The sequence below is a fragment of the Haliotis rubra genome, unplaced genomic scaffold (genome assembly GCF_003918875.1).
Source record: "Haliotis rubra isolate DU_JTF1 unplaced genomic scaffold, ASM391887v1 Scf2, whole genome shotgun sequence".
Taxonomy (NCBI): domain Eukaryota; kingdom Metazoa; phylum Mollusca; class Gastropoda; order Lepetellida; family Haliotidae; genus Haliotis; species Haliotis rubra.
The window spans coordinates 7,113,301-7,135,278 of record NW_025766002.1 but is presented as its reverse complement, the minus strand read 5'-3'; the positions used below and the strand labels follow the sequence as shown (position 1 = coordinate 7,135,278).

General features: G+C 35.9%; 1 long non-coding RNA gene across 1 annotated transcript in view; it reads left to right on the top strand.

Annotated features, from left to right (window-relative positions):
* Positions 1–15,660, top strand: part of LOC124275442 — a 33,839-nt gene extending 18,179 nt beyond the window's left edge. Inside the window, exon 2 of the long non-coding RNA XR_006898291.1 lies at positions 13,132–15,660. This is a non-coding gene — a long non-coding RNA (uncharacterized LOC124275442). The remainder of the gene's footprint in view (positions 1–13,131) is intronic.
* Positions 15,661–21,978: the final 6,318 nt, after the last annotated feature.

The window sequence follows — 21,978 nt, the reverse complement described above, 5'->3', positions numbered from 1 at the left end:
GATAATTATCTTGATGAATCTGGAACCAATGCAAGTAATTCTTAGTGTGGCTAACTTTATAGGACGAATTTCAGCCCCGGCGACCAGAATTCAATGACCGTAGTAGCTATGTACTGTTGCAAAAAGTGTGAATAGACCTGTATTTTGGAGGAACCTGAATATTTCATGCAAGATCAGTCACAGTCTACAGAGACGGACATCTCACAATCGTGCATTCAGAATAGTTGTGGTTTTATTTGAGGATGTTTTGTGCTTAACTTTGAATTAAACTGAACTTGTTTTGTAATGTTGTCTTTGGTATGGGAATATTGAGCAAGATGAATACAGTTGATAAACCAATTTTCATTTCCCTGCAAATGTCCGCCAGCAAAATGCACAGATTTATGTTCTAATGTCAAAATTAAAATGCATTATGTCCATACATCTTAGCTGTTTTGCCTACGTTGGCAGTTCATCAAATCGGAACATGTGAATACGGTTAATGCAAAATGAAAATCTTTCATTCATTTAAAGACGTCCAATTTTAAAATTTAAATTTTAAAAAAAATCCATGTTCACCTCTCCTATCTAGCCTCAAAGTTTGTCTGTAGTTACAGGCCCTGGTATAAGTAAGAGGATAAGTAGGGAGGAGTGTGTTTTGAATTAGCTGTAGATATAGGCCAGCTGTAGACGGGAGGGGTGGTGCTGGGGGGAACCGAGGGGTATGTGTTTCAGAGACAAGGAAGTCTGGCTGGGGAGAGATGCTAACTGTCAACCAGACCAGTCTCCATTTCTTTTGACAGTGCAAGAATGTAGATGTTGATGATTTGTTCAGCTGGGAAGTCACCTTCATTCATAACATCCCCTGGAAGGGATTCTGAGCTTGGCATCATGGCTGGAGTGTTCTACTTTTTACAAATAAAAAGGTTAAAATGATAACTAGTGCACCTACATTTTGTTTATGTCTGTGACTAGTTTTAATGATTTGATTTATGTTCAGTCCATTGTCTAAAACTGCAACTTTTTTCTATGATGACTTCTTGAATTGTAGAACTGTTAATATGAATTGTAGAAAGAGAATGCTTGCAAGTAATGATAATTGAATATGACTGCCAGTGGACTTTTCTTTGAGAATAATTTGAATGTAGCTGTGCATCTTTTTTCTTTTATGTCACAGCTTTGATAACCAGCTTTGCCATGCTTTATGCTATCACTGTTTATAAAACTGGCACAAAACATCTTGAACATGTTTGTTAAAAAGGAATGTTTATGATTTAATAGAATAAGATTTCCAGTGGACTCTGTATAAATGTAATTTATTAATTTGCACTTAAAGATCGACACTAAATATAACACAAGCATCAGTTCTGTATGCTTACATATTAATCGATCAGTCATGTTATGAATTGGAAATATATTTCATGGTTTCAGTCAAACCAAACAAATGAGGCAGCTCTCATTGCTTTCTACCTTTTTAAAATGTAAGTACAGAAATATGATATCAGATGACTTCCTTCTTCTAAAATATCAGACAAAATGTCATACCAACATTTTTAGTTACCCATCCTTCACTATGTCTGAGAGTCTTTGAAAAGTGATCTGAGTATTACATCTTTGGCTGAATTCTGGTCATGTCTTTATGGCACTCAATGAAGAAATGTCTTTATTCCATGACTATGATTCACAGATCGGTAAGTCATGCTGGTAGAAATGAGAAACAAGACATGCACTGGGGGAGGCTAAAGGAAGAGCCTTCCTAATCTTTAGTGCCTGCGCAATCAATATTTGTGCCACTTATACAGTCTCAAGAATTCCAGTTGGATAGACAGAAGTTATGTAAAAAATGTAAATGAGTGTTATTATCAGACAGTGTAATTTGATTGTAAGATGTAGCCATGGCTCAGTGCCAGTCTAGAGTATGTTATTTTTATGAGACATGTCAAACTACTTTAAGAATTATCCTGAAAAACATTGCATTTACAGATGGAACAAGTACATAAGTACATGCACACTAGCAGTTGAGGTTTAATTCCTGAAAGCCAGCTTTAAACGGGGAAGAAAAGTATTTTTCATATTTTCAAAATTACTTTCTGTAATTTTGAAGATTTTCAACAGTGACTCCTATGAGCTAGACATGATGTCATAATTATACTGAAATTGATTGTTTAGTTACCATAACAAAGAAGCAGATATCACAATATGGACATCCCCATATATATTCTAATCTGATGCATAATTGACTTGTGTATCCTTGTCTTCCTTATATTCTCATTACATTAACATAAACTTCAGATTGTGTATGAAGCCCATTTCTGGTGTCCCCCACTGTGATATTGCTGGAATATTGCTAAAAACGGCATAAAACTACACTCACTCACTCACTCACTCACTCAACTTCAGATTCATCACCACCTTGATCCAAACAAAATGTTTAAATGCAAGACTATACAGTAGAATCATTATCATTCAGCCCAGGTTACAGGTGTTTAAGCAGGCCATAGTTTCCCTGCAGACCAAGCCAATCGTTTTCTTGTATATGACTGACTGAGTTTGGTTTTACGCCGCTTTTAGAAATATTCCAGCAACATCACAGCGGGGGACACCAGAAATGGGCTTCACACATTGTACCCATGTGGGGATTCGAACCCCGGTCTTCGGCGTGACAAGCCAACGCTTTAACCATTAGGCTACCCCACCGCCCCTTTTGTATATGACAGATTGCTTGAGCCAATATGCCAAAGTGAAGGAGTGAGTGAGTTTAGCTTTACCCTGCTTTTAGCAATATTCCAGCAATATCACAGTAGGGGGACACCAGAACTAGGCTTCACACATTGTACCCATGTGGGGAGTTGAACCTGGGTATTCGGCGTGATAAGTGAATACTTTGACCACTAGGCTACCCCACCTACCTCAACGTGGAGGAGGTGAAAGAAATCTGAATTTTGGATTGATTACAAAGGAGGAAAAGTTTTGTTCATATAATTTTTTTATGTATAGTTTTCTGCAAACTACAAACAGGTATGGGTTGGTGATATACATACTTGTTATTATGCCAAGTGTTCTGCTGTTAATGCTGTTTCCTTTGATTATTACAAAACTTCACAGATCATTCATGAAAAAAACCTAAATGGTATGTCCTTAATGAATAGTGTTAAATTAGTTTGATACATATATTCATATTTCCATAAAAAATATAATTGTCAGATACTCATATTTCCTGTTCATATAAGAGGTACCTCTGAGCTGTAATTGTAATTTGGGTATGTTCTTTGAATTGAAATTAGCTGCATCTAATAGATGTTTCTGCCTGAATTTCTTAAGCACATGCTTACAATCTCATCCCCTCATCACATGATGTATTCAGCGGAAGCATGTACAGTGCAATGTCTATTTATGCAATATTCCGGTACATGTGTATGATATTTGGGGGGACATCTCAGAAGATGAAATAATTGGCATTATTTTCAAGTATTCATTTATCTTAAGAACTTTGTTCCTCTATAATTCATTTGGCAAGGTATATTATATTCCCAGTTTTGTTTTACTTAACATTTGCTGGCTTTATTGGCATTCCCTATTTTCTGCAATTATATTATATTGACATGATCCCCAAGACAACATCAGCTGTGTTCTGGACATTTTCTCAATGCTTATTGTCACATGTTCAGGGGTGGAAATAACTTTAAAATTGCTAGTGTACTCCGGTACAGTGTCACATGTAAAATCACTTGCCCTGATAAGTTTTCCACTATACCGGCCATTTTCTTGCTGATTTTTTAAATAAACAACATAATTAATATTGGAAAGTCAACTGGACACCGGTACAGTGTGATATACAAATTTGCATGCCCAACAGAAAAAAAACACTGGACTCGGGCGTCGGGCAATGGGTTATTTCCACCCCTGATGTTGACTGATACAGTGGGCATATCACAAACAATAACAACACAAACAAACCATGCCTAAGTGCATTCAGAACTTCATTGTCTAGTTTGCATTTATATTCTGAACCATTAAATCTTATGTGGAATGGCATGCCTTTTGATGCTGTTTTGGTTTACTTTGCCTCAAGATGTGCTGGCTCAGAGCTGAACATGGTATATGAACTGTTGAACAATCTGCTCACTGCACAATCAGATTGGATTTAACAATGCCTTTCATTAATGTTTAAAGTTCATATATTCCTCTTATGAGTAACACTGTCTCATAATGACATCTGACTACCAGCATTGTGGTTCATGATAGACATATATCTACTATATTTGACATACATTCTACCATGACTTCAGTAAATACTGGATTGTGATTGGTTAATCAAAGTCAGTCAGAGGTATATAATCACGTTATATACCTCTGATTTTCCATCACAGTATGTATTTTTTTTATAATGTGGTTATGGTAGAATGGAGATAAACTTACTGTGTTGAAAATCAAAGGTATATAACAAAATTATGATAGCTTAAAATTTTCTATTTAAAACCGAACGCTACGCATTTTTATTTCCCTGTAAAATCAATGTACATTATATCTTTCCTTGATTTTTTGGGAGTACCACTGCAAAATATGAACTATCATGACTGTTGTAAGTGAGTTTGTGTAGATAACATTAACTTAACATCTATAAGTCATGACAATTGCAAAAAGGTATTTCAAACAACTGAAAATGACTGCCATGATAAAAGTGAATTATGGCCCTCTGTGGCATTTTGTTAATGTAAACCTAACTTTCTTTCTAAGCAAATGGGTATTCAAATGACTGTTTTACACTCCAGGAATGTGGTAATTACTTAAAAATGCATGTATTTTTGCTGTACGATAAAGCCATGACACAGGAATCAATTTGGAATGAAGCATAAAGGAAGGATCATATTAGGTAAATTTGTATTAACAGTTTGGATGGCATATCATGCCTGATGTAGGTTAAAAACAATATTCATATCTCTTTCTGTACTTACATTTTTGCTGAAAAGTGTGGCATCAGAGGTATTTATATTCTTTTATCGTAAATTAATACTAGTGTTACTTTTGAAAAAAATGGAAAGAAATGTTTTGCAAATAGGATATGGTTCAGATACAATCATATTTTCATACTGGCTTTAACGTGTCTGCAGAATTTGAGGACAGTTTCTTCTCCAAAAATAAATGTTTTTAAAAACCAAACTCATTTAAGCTTTGTACTTTTATGTATGCAGACTTGGTCTTCACTACATTGCTGAAATAATGGCGATGCGACGTAAAACTCGTCTCAACTAGAATTGATGTAAATGAACTTGAAGTAAAAGCAGGAGTTACCTCCCATTGTACACATATAGTGAATGCAAAGTAACACTGAGCCTAACAGTCCATCAATCCCCATCATTGCCACAGAAACAGGCAGCATTACTTGATACTACCAAATAACAGTGTTCACTGTCTTTATTGCCTGGATGCTGTTGGTCTATTTCTATTTTCATTTGCCTATTTCAAATATTAGTGTCCTCATGGTGGGTCCTGCCTGTCGGTAAATGGAACAGTTAGCATAATGAAAACTGTATGTGTAGTTAAGATTTATTGGCATGAAGATCACTATTCTACTTTCTCAATATTTGTATGTGAGAGTTTTGTGGTAAGAAAATGAAAGGAGTAGTTTATGCATTACTGTTGTGTAGTACATGTTTCTTTCCATACAGTGGATCAGATATGAGGCCCATTTGTTTCAGAGTTGGCACTTGTACACTACTCAAAGGAATTCACACCCAATTCTTTCATATTACTGACTGACTGACTGAGTTTAGTTTTACGCCGCTTTTAGCAATATTCCAGCAATATCACGGCGGGGGACACCAGAAATGGGCTTAACACATTGTGCCCATGTGGGGAATCGAACCCGTGTCTTTGGCGTGACGAGCCAACGCTTTAACCACTAGGCTACCCCACCGCCCCCTTTCATATTACTATATGTAATCAGCTGTTCTTTAACTGTTTTTGAGTAGTTTATCTGGCATCTCATCCTTCTGTAATATGTTTCCAATTGCTATTGGGCAGTGTGTCAGTTCACAGTGATGTATACAAACGTGTATTTAACTCAGAGTAATGTTGGGGCGGTGGGGTAGCCCAGTGGTTAAAGCGTTCGCACTCATCACGCCGAAGACTCAGTTTCGATTCCCCACATGGGTACAATGTGTGGAACCCATTTTTGGTTCCCCCGCTAGATATTGCTGGATTATTGCTAAAAGCAGCGTAAAACCATACTCACTCACTCACTCACTCACTCACTCACTCACTCACTCACTCACTCACTCACTCACTCACTCACTCACTCACTCACTCACTCACTCACTCACTCACTCACTCACTTCACTCACTCACTCACTCACTCACTCACTCACTCACTTACAGTAATGTTAGAAATTTGTCAGATGTTTAAGACAAGTTTGATGAGGTATCTGAAGATGGATAGTTTTCTTTCTCTTGAAAAATGTCAATAGTATTTGTAACAAAGCTCATTTGCGATAATATTATCCACAATTCATTTGTAGTGTCATATCTTAAAAATAAATCCTACCATATCTTTCTGGTAAAAGAATGCAAATTAATTTTTTAATCTTTGTGAAATAATTTCAGAGAACCTTTCTTCTTACAAAACCAGTTTGGTTTATTTGAGACTGGACATTTCAATATTGAATTCCTTTCATCTGATAGAGGCCTTGTCCTCAATCAATGAAGGTAATCTGGTAATGACTTCATCTGCTGGTTATAATCATATAAGCCCCTCCCAAATATTTTTTCATCTTCATATTTCTAAAGATCACAGTTGCATAGCTGGCCGATGATGTTTATTATATGCCAAAGCCTTTAACAGTACTGTAGCGTCATTCACATTGTTTTTCACGTTTCATCCTTTAATTGATTGATGCGTAATTATTGGAAGAGAAGAAAAGTGGTTTGGCTCCATAGAAAATTAGAACACTGAAGATTGGGCCCTGTCATTTGAGGAAAATGAATGGGAAACATAATCTCATCGTTTTCAGAGAGTTCAGCTCGTTTGCATTACAGCGTGTGACACAGAGTTTTTCCTTCTCAACAGTTTTGATATTTTTTGTCTAACAGAGATAAAATTTTGTCATGACAAATGAAAGCTGAATAGCCTATTGATCCTTTTTTTTTTTAGTCACGATATCTGTTTTTGTAGTGTTTCAGTTACCATTTGTGCATGTTAGTCACAAAAATGATTACAGAAAATGTATCTATCTTACTAAATTGTAAAAATACCATGATCAAAGTTAGATGCATTTTGCTGTATGTGTTGTGTGGTATAATTTGAGAATGAGTGCAATTAGCATGGGAAATAGTTTTATGTTTTTCTATAGATGTATTTATTCTATATTTCTTCTTCTTTTTCTTCTTCTTCCAAATTTTATGGAAACAAAATTTAATTTTCTCAAAGTAAACTTTCAAACGTACTACATATGGACACTTTTCATGGAAAAATAACATCCGGGCATGATATAACCCAAATTTTGTTGAATGTTTTTTTCCTTTAAGAAAAAAAATCGGGATAATTTGAAAATTGACAAGAGTGTATGTGTTAGAACAGCTGAATTTGTCCTGGTAGCTTCCAGCTTTGCATTGAACCCTGATTGGTTGAATTCACGAGCCCCTACAGGGACCATTCATTGAAAACACAGCAATTTACAAGGCCATCTGCCGAGACAGCTTTTAAAGCAGCTTGTCAAATTTACCAAAGTCTGGGCTGTAATTGATACTAAGCTAAAACACTCAGCTGGGAGAACATAGAAAATGAGGGCAAAATTATATACTTTTTTTGCCAGGAAGCTTTTTAGGGCATTTACCCATATTTATGCTGCTCGCTTGTTTTTTTTGTCATCCAGGAAAATCATTAGTGGTGCTTTGGCAAGGGTTTTAAATTTCACTCATCAAAAGTTATGTCAAACTGGATCAATTTGAATTACATATGTCTGGAAGAGCTAATAGCTGTAACAGGAAAAACAGAGAAGTTGTTTATCGAGCAGCGGAGTTGTATCACAAGTATATTTTACTAGACTTCTTTTTTCAGCATTAAGATAGTATCGTTTCATTAATAGGTTTCCTTGTAAACATTTTGCAAGTAGTGCAACTTTTGGTGAACATTTTGTTTGAAGACTTTTTGGGTGATTAGTAAGCACTATTGGCAATCACAAATGCACTTAGTCATGTGACAGGAACTTGAAATAATGTAAAAGTCTCTTGTTCAATCTACTCCAGTCTAAATTCGTAATAAGTTTGAAATTCGTAATAAGTTTGAAATTATGGAGTGAGTGAAATGTTGCCGAATGCTGTCGACATGAAGCACTTAAATACAAATTTCCCTGTTGTAAGACTGCTGACCTATATCTGTTCAATAAGCCCATGAAATTCAAAATCTACCCGGTTGTGCATTGATAACACCAGCTGTTGAGGAAAGCTGAAAAACAGAAAAGAAAGTTTCCATACTCTATTGTGATGGGGCCATATGTTGTAGACTTGGAGCTTTGTTAGCTTCCTGGGGTATACTTTCAAATGAAATATCTGGTTGCAAGAAGGGGATATATGTCTGTCTGAACAAATTTAATTCATGGAACAGCTTGCAGAAATAGTTTTCAAAAGGTTTTATGGGAAATTGCAAGGCTAACAAAAATTTGTTTGTTTCTGGTATAGGAAACTCTGTAAAATCTGTTCAAGATTTTGTCATCATAAATTAATCATCATTTTTTTAGTAAAAGCGTTTTTAGTACTAATCTTGTTTTCTGATAGCATCAAGATTGCCTTGAAAGATTGAGTCAAAACATTTTTGTACTGATATTTAATCCTGGAAATGTATGATATGTTATTTGAATAGATACATCTACAAAATGCTTACTTTAAGGTACTGCCAAATCATTCTTAGCTGACATGGACTCAGTATTTCTAATATTAGGTCTGAGAGACAAATGTGTAAAGCCAATTTTCTGGTGTCCCCCGCCGTAATATTGCTGGAATATTGCTAAAAGCAGCGTAAAACCATACTCAGTCAGTCAGTCAGTCAGTCTGAGTGAGAGACACCCTATAAATATTCAAGAACATATCAAGTGGTTGATAGTGTAAGCATCAAGAACATCAAAATCAACAGATCTTCATTATTTATCAATGTATCAAGGTTTGAAATCCAGTCTGATGTTTACTGATTGTAAATGTCTGCATATAATAAGTCTATACGTTCATCATATTTAATTTCAAAATTCAGTCAATGGGATAAGACTCATGTAGCAATTGCTCTATAATTTGGATGTTTGTAGAATGTATGAACCATTAAACTGACTGAATGTCAAATTATTTGGCGCTGATTGTCCACATCTAATGGTTGATATTATACTGTTATTTTATGGTGAAGACAATGCAATGGAACGACCTGTAACCGTGACCTTAAGGATGTCTGTTGGTATCTATTGGTGCTGGGGCGGTGGGGCTAGCCTAGTGGTTAAAGCGTTTGCTTGTCACGCCGAAGACCCGGGTTCTATTCCCTACATGGGTACAATGTGTGAAGCCCATTTCTGGTGTCCCCCGTCGTGATATTGCTGGAATATTGCTAAAAGCGGCGTAAAACCCAACTCACTCACTCATTGTTAGTGCTCTTCATGTAGCTGGTGTCCTGTCAATGCAGATTTTCAAATGTTAGGTAATGCAGGTAAGAATCATCCAAAATAGGGCATTATGTATACAACAAAAGCTGGAATTAATCCTATTTTTGACAGGTTCAGTGCTCTGAATTTGGTCCACCAGAACTGCTTCAAGACGATTTGGATCTGACTGAAATGGCACAGAAAATTATGAACAAAATATCTGAAAATTTTTTCATTTTATCTGTTATTATTTACCCAGTGGAAATTGAATGCTATAAATGTATTCTTTTACTATTTCCACTTATGGTCAGGCATTAGTTGATCATCCGTTGTTAATATACTAACATGTGACCAATCTTGACATTTGAACTGTATTACAAAATATGATGATGTTGAACTTCAAGTACTGAGTGGGGCAGTGGTGTAGCCTAGTGGTGAAAGCGTTCACTCGTCATGCCGAAGACCCAGGTTTGATTCCCCACATGGGTACATGTGAAGCCCATTTCTGGTGTCCCCTGCTATGGTATTGGTGGAATATTACTAAAAGCAGCATAAAACACAACTCACTCACTCACTCACTCACTCACTCACTCACTCACTCAAACACTCAAGCACTGAGTGGCCTTGTGTGAATTATTCACAGTTGATATCCCATATCTGAAACAGCAATTCAAACTTTACCTTTATCATCACTATCACAGAATTTCCTGTCATGCATGAAGTTCTGCAGAATAAATTACAAGATAACCTATATTTTTAGAGTTTGATATCTGTTATACTTTAGAGGGCTCCTACATAAATAATTGATACACATATTGATTGCTACTCCTTGCATTATGTAGATGAAACATTTTGCAGTTATTCAACTGAAGAACAGAGAGAGAAGTTTTAGGAAATGTGATTGGAACATTAGCATAATAAAACCATTACTCAATGAAAAACTTTATTGCATCCAACGGCATGGTGTGGAATACATCCTGTGCAATAAGTAGCTATAAAATATTGATATTATATTTCATCTCGCCAACACCATAACACAGGGGATATGCATGAAACAATATCTGATAGTTATTTTCAACAGTAAACAGCTGTTGGTTGTAACAGCTTGCATTGAACTGTGTAATAAAAGAATATATCCCCCTGTATGATGGAAATGCATTGTTGGGAGATGTTATCAAATATTGATGCTGACATGTTTTCATGTCTCTGTACATGTGGAATGTGTAGGAGAAATACATTGTTCATTTCAAGGACTGTTAAGTTTTGTTTTGCCCTTAGCATGCTGTTCACTGCAGTACCGATAGGAAAAATACAAGGTGATATCAAATAGACATATAAAATCTTAATAATTATGGTGTATTTGCAGGTGTCAATCTAATCAGATGGCGTAGGTTTAGTGTTTCAGAATCCACTGACAGGCATATATTAATACAGGATAAGGGTGAAATGGAACCTTCTAAGTATTAACTGTAATATGTAGGGAAAATACATCTATGGTGGTGAATTACGTTCAGTCATTTACTTAAAAAGTAGGTAAATATAATCAATGTAACATGTATACATGATGGAATATATAGAGTTAAGCAATAACTCAAGTGTCCATTAGTATGTACTATGGAATAACAGGAATATCACATTATTACTCTGTATTAAAAGTAAAATATATTATTGCAGGATAATGAAGTTATGAAATTTGTCTTGAGGTAATTGCTTTTATTTGTTTAAATACTTTTTAAGATGTGAAATGAAACCTTTGATCTTTTACTTGGTAAGATAAAAATGTTGTTTAAGAAAGCATGACTATGATATTTATCTTATAGTCATTTACATAATCGTTTGATGGAAACATGCAGATTTCATTTGGCAGCCTTGTTAAGAATGTAGACCAAATCATCCATAGCATGTTTAATTGATAAGATTAGTTTCAATAAGATGTGTTATCAGTTATAAGTTTCTTGTATCTGATACTGTATAATCCTGAAGGCATGGGTGGTCCAGTTGTCTAGCCCGCTACATTGTGCTATACAGAGTAGCATCCCTTAGGTGTACTGGAAAGCTGTAATCAATAATATCATTTGAAGCAGCATAAAAACTAACTTACTCACTAACTCACCTACAGCCACATGATAGGGAGAACCGAGACGTGCACAAGTCTCTAAGGTAATAATTAATAGTTTAAATGATAATTTGTCAAAAAATAGTAATAACAGACTTGGGTCCTTAGACTTCTGCTTATCTGGACTTGACACGTGAAGGTATGGGTTAGAATTGATCTTTAGTAACCCATGCTTGTCGTAAGAGGCGACTAACAGGATCTGGTGGTCAGGCTCGCTGACTTGGTTGACACATGTCATCGGTTCTCAATTGCGTAGATCAATGCTCATGCTGTTGATCACTGGATTGTCTGGTCCGGACTTGGTTATTTACAGACCCTGCCACCATATAGCTGGAATATTGCTGAGTGCGGCATAAACCTAAACTCACTCACTCAATTATCTAGACTTGCCTCTTTAAAGGTTAGAATTACTATACATGCATGGGCCCAGCACACAGTACATCCTTGGAGCAAGGATAGGGAGAACCTACCTTCCAGACATCTTTCTTGAGGAGGTATATCGAAACAAGAATGCCATTATATGCCCCATTATTAATCCAGACAATTGTCTTGATTTAAGGTGTTGGTATAAGTGATTATATTGAAGTAAAAAACGAGAATCAATTGTGCAGGTAGTTAGGCACGGAGCAGGCAAACCATCAATGCCATCAAGGTTCATCATGTACAATCAACTAGGTCAAATCTGATCATTGGTATTCCTCCTGAAACTCTTGTCACCATTTTTACCACAAGCACAGGACAACAGTGAACCTCAAACCTTAAACCTACCAGTTTTTCCATGACTAGAATAGGTCTCCAGCAGCCCATGCTATTAGTGAAAGGTGTGACACAATGGAACAGTCAGTAGGTCTTGGGGACACCCAATCTAATCCCAGTGGTGTGGATAACTGGGCTGTCTGGTGCAGATGGTCAGTTTCTGGATCATGGTTACCTCTGCGGAACTATATGTGTTGTTTTGTTTTTGTCAATCCGACAATATCAAATGTCAAGTTTATTGATGTCAAAGATAGCTGAAATTTTCTGTTGTAGTTGTATCATACAGCACAGTGGTTATTTTTCCAGTTACGGTTAAACTCTAAGACTAGGGTAATCATTTTTTAAAAAGTTGTCTTGATGAAGGTCAAGCTATGTTGCTTGACTGGAACTATATGATGGTACATTAAAACGTTCAGATTTGAGAAAATTGTGGTTCTGTTTCAGCAAGTAAATGAAAATGCTTAAAATGTTATAATAATTTGACTCTCCGCTGTGACAAGCACAAACTAAGCATGCATGGTTACTTTGATGACTGTAATACCGTCCAGTCAGGCTGACAAGAACTTCCGATCCCTTGTCTTAGTGTATCCATTTTGATTTTGACTAATTTGATTCAACCAACCATAAGATAATGAATTATAATACTGTTGTTCTCTCTTTCAGAAACAATATTTGATGAAGGATTGGATGGTGAAGAAGTAGACAGAGATTCTGCACATCAGCCTGTCATGTCTGGCATGTTTATCACAACTTAAAAAGAAAGGATCTTCCGTACTGCTGTTTAATGATTAGGATCCTACCTAAAGAGCACTGGTGTCAGATGATGTGTTAGGAATACCATGTTACAGGTACAAAATAGTTACTCTTTCATGCACTTGTCCTTGTACCCTGAAGTTGAAGAAACATTCTCATAGAACATTGAATGGATAAGATGGTGTGCTAGCATTGCTACCATTGATAAAATGACGCTTCACAGCAACATGCGTGTCTGCACAAATGTGTGCAAATGACCACTGGATATTCCTATCTCTCTTCTCGAGGATATCAGCAGTACATTGTGTGCAAATGACCACTGGATATTCTTATCTCTCTTGTCGAGGATATCAGCAGTACAATGTGTGCAAATGACCACTGGATATTCCTATCTCTCCTTGTCGAGGATATCAGCAGTACATTGCAGTGGAATATGATATCGATGCAGGACAGACTGACACTTATTGCACAGAACGTAATAATTCACGTATTGCACAGAATGTAATAACTCATTTTGACAAGCAGAGTACTTACATTGGCTGTGTGTATGTATGTAGTATGATATACTCACCTACATACATTGAACGACAACGCACATATTGATTTCAACAGAAAGCGCTGACAGAGGAAATTTCAGCACTAATGCAGATTTCGTTGTGCAAGGGCGGCGGTTTCACCATCTGGGGAGCGTGTATTTCATATTTGGAGGCGCTATATACTTTAGAGGAACCTGTGTTGCAAGTTGCAAATGGAAATTTTGTATTGTGATGTATTCCCGAAAATACTGTGAGTCCTTTTACTAGGATATCCGTGCAGTTTGTTGGAAGCAGTCACAGTAATCACAGGTAATGTCCTACAGGATGTGCTATTGATTCAAATTCTTATGTAAAGTGAGAGCAGTTTTATTGTCGCCTTGAAGGATCATAACACCATCATCATGGACAATTGTATTTCAATTTAAGATGTTTTATTTCCTACAAAATCAAAGACAAGATGGATGATAACATGTGTAATTGGGCAAAACATGCTTGATGATCCAGAAGCAGAAAGGAAGTGAAACATGAATCCAATAAACAGAGATTTCAAATGTGTAATCAGGCACCTGAAGAACAGGTCACAAGAGGATTAAGTGCAGAAAGTGGATTAGCTTCACAAATGCATGTTTTCCTCATACAAGCACATTTGATGTGTAGTTTATATGGTGTTGTTCTTGATGCCATTGATTTCAAGGCAGCAGCTGTCTTTGTGTGGTTAAAGAGATTGTGTTTGTACCTGTATGATTGCAGCAAATGCATGTTGATGCTTACCAACTGCTGTAAAATTGAATCTTTGGAGAAGCCCCAGCATATCAAGATAGTGTGTTCTCATTGAGTGTAGCATTTTGGCAATTACTGAATCTGATGTGAGAGTTCATTCCAAATGCTTGATGAGGAACTGAGATTTCTACTGTGTGAGATTGATAAGGAACAAGTTCAAACTAATCATTCAGTGTGTGTTGTAATGTTCATAGATGAAAACCAAAAAGGATTGGAAAGTTCCCCATCAGCATAGCACAGAATGTTCCTCAGCTGCATTGTGTCCATATCGTCATGATGGAAGTGAAACAACAGTACTATTAGTCTAGTGCTGCCAAATCGGAAAGATGTATTCTTTATTACATTATCCTAAGGAGTACAGCCAGTGGAGATTGTTGTGTTCGTCCAAAGTATCACAGACAAATGTAAGATCCAACTGGGAGTAGCTCTTCAGGAATTGATGTCATCCAGCAAATAGTCACTCTTGCCAAAAGAGTAAATTGTGCCAATGAGCTGAAAATAGTTTTTATATATTCCTTTACCTGGAGGTATTCGAGGCTGGTCATTATTGCTTTGTCAAGCAATTCTGTCTTCCTGGATTGGATGTATGTGTTCTTCATCATCATGAAATATTACATTGACATCATGAATATTGTTTCATTTCTTTGTGATTGACTAAGAATCATTTTTGGGTCTGAATCCTGCATCATTTTGCAACCCCAAAAACATTTTTAGAAACCAGATTTGAAGATTTACTCATGTATACTTCTGTTACATGGGGGATATTTGTCAAATGTAGTGTTTATGGAGATCTAAGTTTTCATTTCAAAAGCTGTATGTTGATCATAGACACCGTAAAACCTTCAGTTACATTTTAGTATGTAATAATCAATTTTCATTTTTGTATTTTATCAATATTTCTTGAAAAACAATGTTACATCATTCAATATAAATGTATAAGAATTATTAATATTTTCTAAATCATGTCAAACTATTAAAATACTGAACTCTGCTACTAATATTGTAATGCAGGTCTCTTGTTTCATGTTTAGAAACCAGGAATCTGGGCAGTTGTAATAACCATTCTGCATTTGTTGTTATGATATACCCAAATGATAAAATAAAATATACTTTTTTGAAAAGGTATAATTTCCTGTGCTATATAGTTCCATAATAAAATAGTCATTCTCTCTGAATATTTCATGAAACAGTTTAAACATCAGATATTGTTTCACTGTTCATATGCCAGTAATAAATTCTTTAATATAGTTTATTCTTGTTCATAAAATGCAGCCTAGAATTCAAAACTATATGCAAAATTTATATGCCTGTTATTGTTTATTATAAACATGAGTGATGGGTATTGTTTAGAAAATGCATAATTCATCATGAAAATACCGTAGCACAAAGACAGGATTACAAAGGTTGCTATGACCGAAGCCAAACATTCATTACGATTCATGCCACTTATGTTATATGTATTCAATACGGATTCAGCGAAATGTGAGTAATTACATTTGTCAAGCTGGCATCCTCTGACTTGCATTAGGAACTCAGTCAGGTTTATTGTTTAGAAACATGCATTCATTTATGTATTATCCCATGTGGAATTAGTTTGAGAAATTCAATATAATAAGAATCTGTAGCATAATTTTCTGTTTTAAAATATATTTTAGGTGAAAATTGGTGTTCTATATACCTTAACCATGATAACATATCAATGTATATATATTGTGATAATTTTCAATACTATCATCATCAACCTCAGAAGCTTTGGTATTCTGCAAAGTTGGGGCATGGGTGGCCCAGTCATGTAAGGGTGATAACTCATGCTGGAAACTTCTGATTGTGGGTTCTAAATCCAGGTCACCCTCATTATGTTCACAGATGTGTCAACACCATATGTATGGCGATTAGGGCTGTAACAATGCATCGAACTATCGATGGATTGCAATTGTTGAGTCTCAGATAGCAATTAATCAATGGCAGAAACCAAAAACTATTGATGCATCGATAGTATGTGTGACTATCAATAGTTTAGTAATTGACTTCCATTGATAAATGCGCAGTGCAAAATACAGGAAGTACCAGATTCTTCACTTTGATTTCAGTTATCCACCCCTGTTACCTGTTTACTTGATCTGGGTTTCAAGTTACTTGTCAATTATCAAAAGAGACTGAAACTACTTCAACTTGTTTTTATTTCATATAAATTCTACATTCATTTGGGAAATGACTTCAAATGAGACAAGTCAAGGAGAGAAAACATTTATTGCAATAGTATTGCAATAGTTGGTCGCAATTGACTATCGCTATCACAATAGTTGGTCACAATAGACAATCGCTACCACAATAGTATGTTGCAATAGACTATCGCTATCACAATAGTTGGTCGCAATAGACAATCGCTACCACAATAGTATGTTGCAATAGACTATCGCTATCACACTAGTTGGTCGCAATAGACAATCGCTACCGCAATAGTATGTTGCAATAGACTATCGCTATCGCAATAGTTGGTCACAATAGACAGTCGCTACCGCTATAGTATGTTGCAATAGACTATCGCTATCGCAATAGTTGGTCACACTAGAAAATCACCTCCGCAATAGTATGTTGCAATAGACTATCGCTATCACAATAGTTGGTCGCAATAGACAGTCGCTACCGCAATAGTATGTTGCAATAGACTATCGCTATCGCAATAGTTGGTCACAATAGACAGTCGCTACCGCTATAGTATGTTGCAATAGACTATCTCTATCGCAATAGTTGGTCACAATAGACAGTCGCTACCGCTATAGTATGTTGCAATAGACTATCTCTATCGCAATAGTTGGTCACAATAGACAGTCGCTACCGCTATAGTATGTTGCAATAGACTATCTCTATCGCAATAGTTGGTCACAATAGTCAATCGCTACCGCAATAGTTGTTTCCCCTTGATAGTCACCCCAAATGGCGTGGGTCTTCACCAATGTTATTAACATCTGAGACATGCATTGCTTCAGGCTTTCCTCTCATGTTGAACTCACATGTCATGATAAGGCTGGAATACTGTCTAAATGGGCATTCTCACTCACCCATTCACGCATATATAAGTTAAATTGAAATTACAGATTTTCCAATTTGGGTTATGGAAGACATGGACATCTATTTGCAGTTACATTTTATTTCTTTTGAAATCCAGTGCAATTAAAATGTCATGAGTCGAATGAAACCTATGCGGCTGAGCCATGTGATTTTACTGAATTATTGATCCCTTAATTTTGCCTACTCAGAAGTGCCAAGGAGCCCTATAATCAAACCAATACCTTATTCCCTTCAGCAAATAATCTGGACAATGATTTACAAGAATAAAATCAGATATTCCTTATTAAAAATTCCTTTCATGTCATTCGTGATCGATTGTGTTGGAATATTGTTTCCCCTGCAGTCTGGGAGCCTCCGCATCCACTGTTCCCATCGTTAATTATTGATGCGCACACATGATGCAAATTTGAAGAGTTTGGATAATGTGTCAAATTAGGTGGCAGGATCAAAAGGGATGGTGGTTAGATGACACTATGTCACACATGTTGTTAGTTCTCACGGAAATTCACATCTTTTCTGATGACCTGGTCAAGACATCAAGTCTTAAAGCCGAGTACTGTGGGAGAGTTTTTACAAGTTCATTTTATTGTCTGAAAATGTGTTTTTGATATTCTTAAAATGTTTATTAAAACTAGGAAAAAGTAGCAAGGGTTTTTATCATTTTTGTCAATCACAACTGTGTATATATAACCTGCGATCAGTTTATAAAATGAGACGAACAAGTTTATTAATGTTGAGCTATTTAAATCCTGGTTCCTTCTGATTTCTGGACATAACTTGAATATTTGAATCTTCTTTTCATGTTGTTTTGAGGCCTCCATGAAAAACAATATCAGGCAATAAGGTTTAATTAGGCAAAACATTTCTTCTACAGTTTTAGTTTATTTGAGATTTTCAGATTTCCACATGCACTTTTATCTCTAACATAAAAGACATCTTCTTGCTGTGTATGACCATGGCCTTGTTCACAAAGTGATCTTAGCCCTATGATCATTGTAAGTCTGTGTTAAAATACATGTATAGTAATTACAATTATTCAGCACTAAGATTACTTTTGTGAAATCCAGTTGCGCAGATCGATGCTCATGCTGTTGATCACTGGATTGTCTGGTCCAGACTCGATTATTTACAGACCGTCGCCATATAGCTGGAATATTGCTGAGTGCGGTGTAAGACTAAACTCACTCACTCACTTTTGTGAAATGGGGCGCTGTTCTGACCATGTAGCCTAATGGTTAAAGCGTCAGCTTGTCACACTGAAAACCCAGGTTTGATCCTCAAGCATAGTCATTCACTCACTCACTCACTCAATCCCTATTGGATTCAAATGGGCAGCTTGGAATGATTTAGATGAAGCCAGATGGACAGATAAGTTGTTTCAGTTCTCATCTTATGTCCAACATATTTATGTCTCTATATACATTACAGTAGGTTAAGATACAGGGGCCTTTACTGATGAAATTGTATGGTATTACATTTAGCAAATTTCACAGACAACTTATATACATCTCCTGTATGAACAAACGCAATGAAAATATGCTTTAGCATCATTGTGTATAAATAGGATTTGGTTACAAGTTTTGGTAGATTTCACTGGATGTAAGTCAATGTAAAAGTTCCAAGTTCCAGAAATGGTTTAATAAGCTACTAAAATAACAGGTTCTTTAAAGCAGATACAAGTTATTATGACATGACAATTTATTGAGACATACATTTGATCACCCACTCAATAACTTCAGAGGGGGCTTCAGTGTCATCAAAACAACAAGATTTGAAGACTAATTTAAAAGAAACTGGTGCCTGACTCTGAGGGTGTGGGTTCGAATCCCGGATGGGACTCAACCCAACAAAGTACTAGAATCTCTACTTTACTAAGAAAGTGTAATCCCAAATACAACATATGTTACATTAACCGCTTTCTAAATGGCATTGTGTACTCATCATTTATTAGACTCACATCAAAATCAGTTGACATAATATGACCTGAAATGTTACATGGATGCATGCAGTCACTAGGTTTTGACCAACAAAGTGTCAACGTTGTAATGACACTGATGTATGCAGGATTGTGTTTGTCCTGCATTGTTGTTCATTTGATAAACACATTGCCTGTCACAAGGAGGATTTACTATCCATTTGTCTCATGAATATTTAAATATTGGTTACTGTCAACAAAATGCATACCATCCATGTCAATCTAAGCATTTCCTGACACCTGTCAGATTTAATCCTATGTACATAACAGGGCTGTTACTTAGATTAATAATTCACTAATTACAGAAGCTTGACACACTGATAAGATATTTCAGATGGCTATTACAAAGTGTGACCGATATGTACATAGATAAATATACCAACCACATGTCTTTGTTCCTTCAGCACAACACAAAATACCCTTGACAGCTGAAAACTACACTTTAAATCATTAATATTAATTAAATTTATTCAACCATGACTTTCATGCTTCTGTAAACTTGCCATTGAACTCCACGGGTGATAGCAAAATATAAAAGTCATTCTGTATTTAAATTGAATCATAATGTTAGTTATTCAAATTATTCTATGGTATTCATGTGGTACGAATGAATGTAATTGAATGATATGTTAATTTTGTTATTAGAAATATTGATAGGTAGATTCTGTGTTTGGTGGCTGGGGGAAGTGGATGTTTGTGTTTCAGGTAGGTCAGAGAGGCCCTTCTATAGATTGGTATGAAATTAAAAGGAGACCTGTCATAACAGTAAATGTCACCATTCTCATTTTCCTTTTATTTGTGGGGCGGTGGGGTAGCCTAGTGGTTAAAGCGTCCGCTCGTCACGCCGAAGACCTGACTTCAATTCCCCACATGGGTACAATGTGTGAAGCCCATTTGTGGTGTCCCCTGCCGTGATATTGCTGGAATATTGCTAAAAGCGGCGGCGTAAAACCAAACTCACTCACTCACTCCTTTTATTTGCCCTTTTAAAAACATTTTAGACAGGCAAACAGCTTCAGTTTGCCATGTTTTCATGTTCATCAATAATTTATTTCCTCCTGTGTGTTAGTAAGAGTCAAGCTTGACCCATGAAGATGCAGTTTAGAAATTGGTATTCAACAAAACATTCTTGCTAGAAGAGGTGACTTGCAGGAACCCATGGTCAGGCTTGCTGACATGAGAGATCCATGTCAGTATATCCCGGTTGTGTAGATCAGTGCTCATGATGTCAATCACCAAATTATCTGGTCAGACCATGTCATTTAGCTGCAAATATGAAGAGTTGAATTATATAACAAAGAAAACATATAAAAAATCAGTCAATAAATTATCTAGATAGACAATCATTCTGCAATAACTATCATGCCAAGGTCTTAATTGTAGTAACAGAAGGCAGATTGTTACTGACTTTCTGGGAGTTGTTACACCAATTACTTCTGCTTGGTACAAAATCAATATGTAAAACAAGTACTTTAAAACAAACTGAAAAAGCCCACAAATATCAGAAAAACATAGTTTATTGCACATATCCTTCTGTTGGAAATTAGATATTTTTCATTAAAATTGCACGTCACGTCCTCCCAGTATTGATTAAATGCTATCAGGCTTTACCAAACTGTTTGAGGTCATACTGGCTTTTCTTCTCGGCTATCAATTATTTAAATTCTCGTCCCATCTGCCACGTGCTATTAGTTTGGGTAGGGTTCCTACCCATGAAGGCCAGTGCGTTTATGAGAGTGTGTTTTTATTTCGGCACATTCAGTGGAAAACTCCCATCTGTTAGCTTACTCATTTGTCACTTGAGTGCTTGAAACTATGTTTTGTAGGTTGTCTGTGAATTTAAGATCAATAAATAATATACAATTGTGGGTTGACATCAATAATTTCTGCACAAATGGGAATTAAAATCAATATGCCTTCTACAAATATTGCTTTCAGTTCCTATTTGGGTATGAAACAAAAAAAAGTGAAAAAACTATCTTTATAGAATGACAGATGTTAACAAATGACATTTTCTGTTGTAAATTTTGTATCATGAGTGATATGTCATTAGCAGTGGTGAATATCATGTTTCTTGTTTGATGTCAGCTCAACACTACATTTCGATCACTGAAAATATGAACTCGGATGAAAAGCCTGTATTTCATAAACAAAATTTAATGTTGTTAACCATTGATTATGTAACCTACAACAAACTGTCTAATTCTTAAAATATGATATGATCCACTAATCTTTATACAGGTATATTTTAATTTAACAATTTTGAAATATTCTTTGGTATAGAAATAAGAGTGAATTGATTTAATTAACTGCTCTGATCAATAAATATTAATCTATTTGCAAATGTACCTTTCAATATTTTGTACACCATCTGTTGTGCAATCACACTAATGG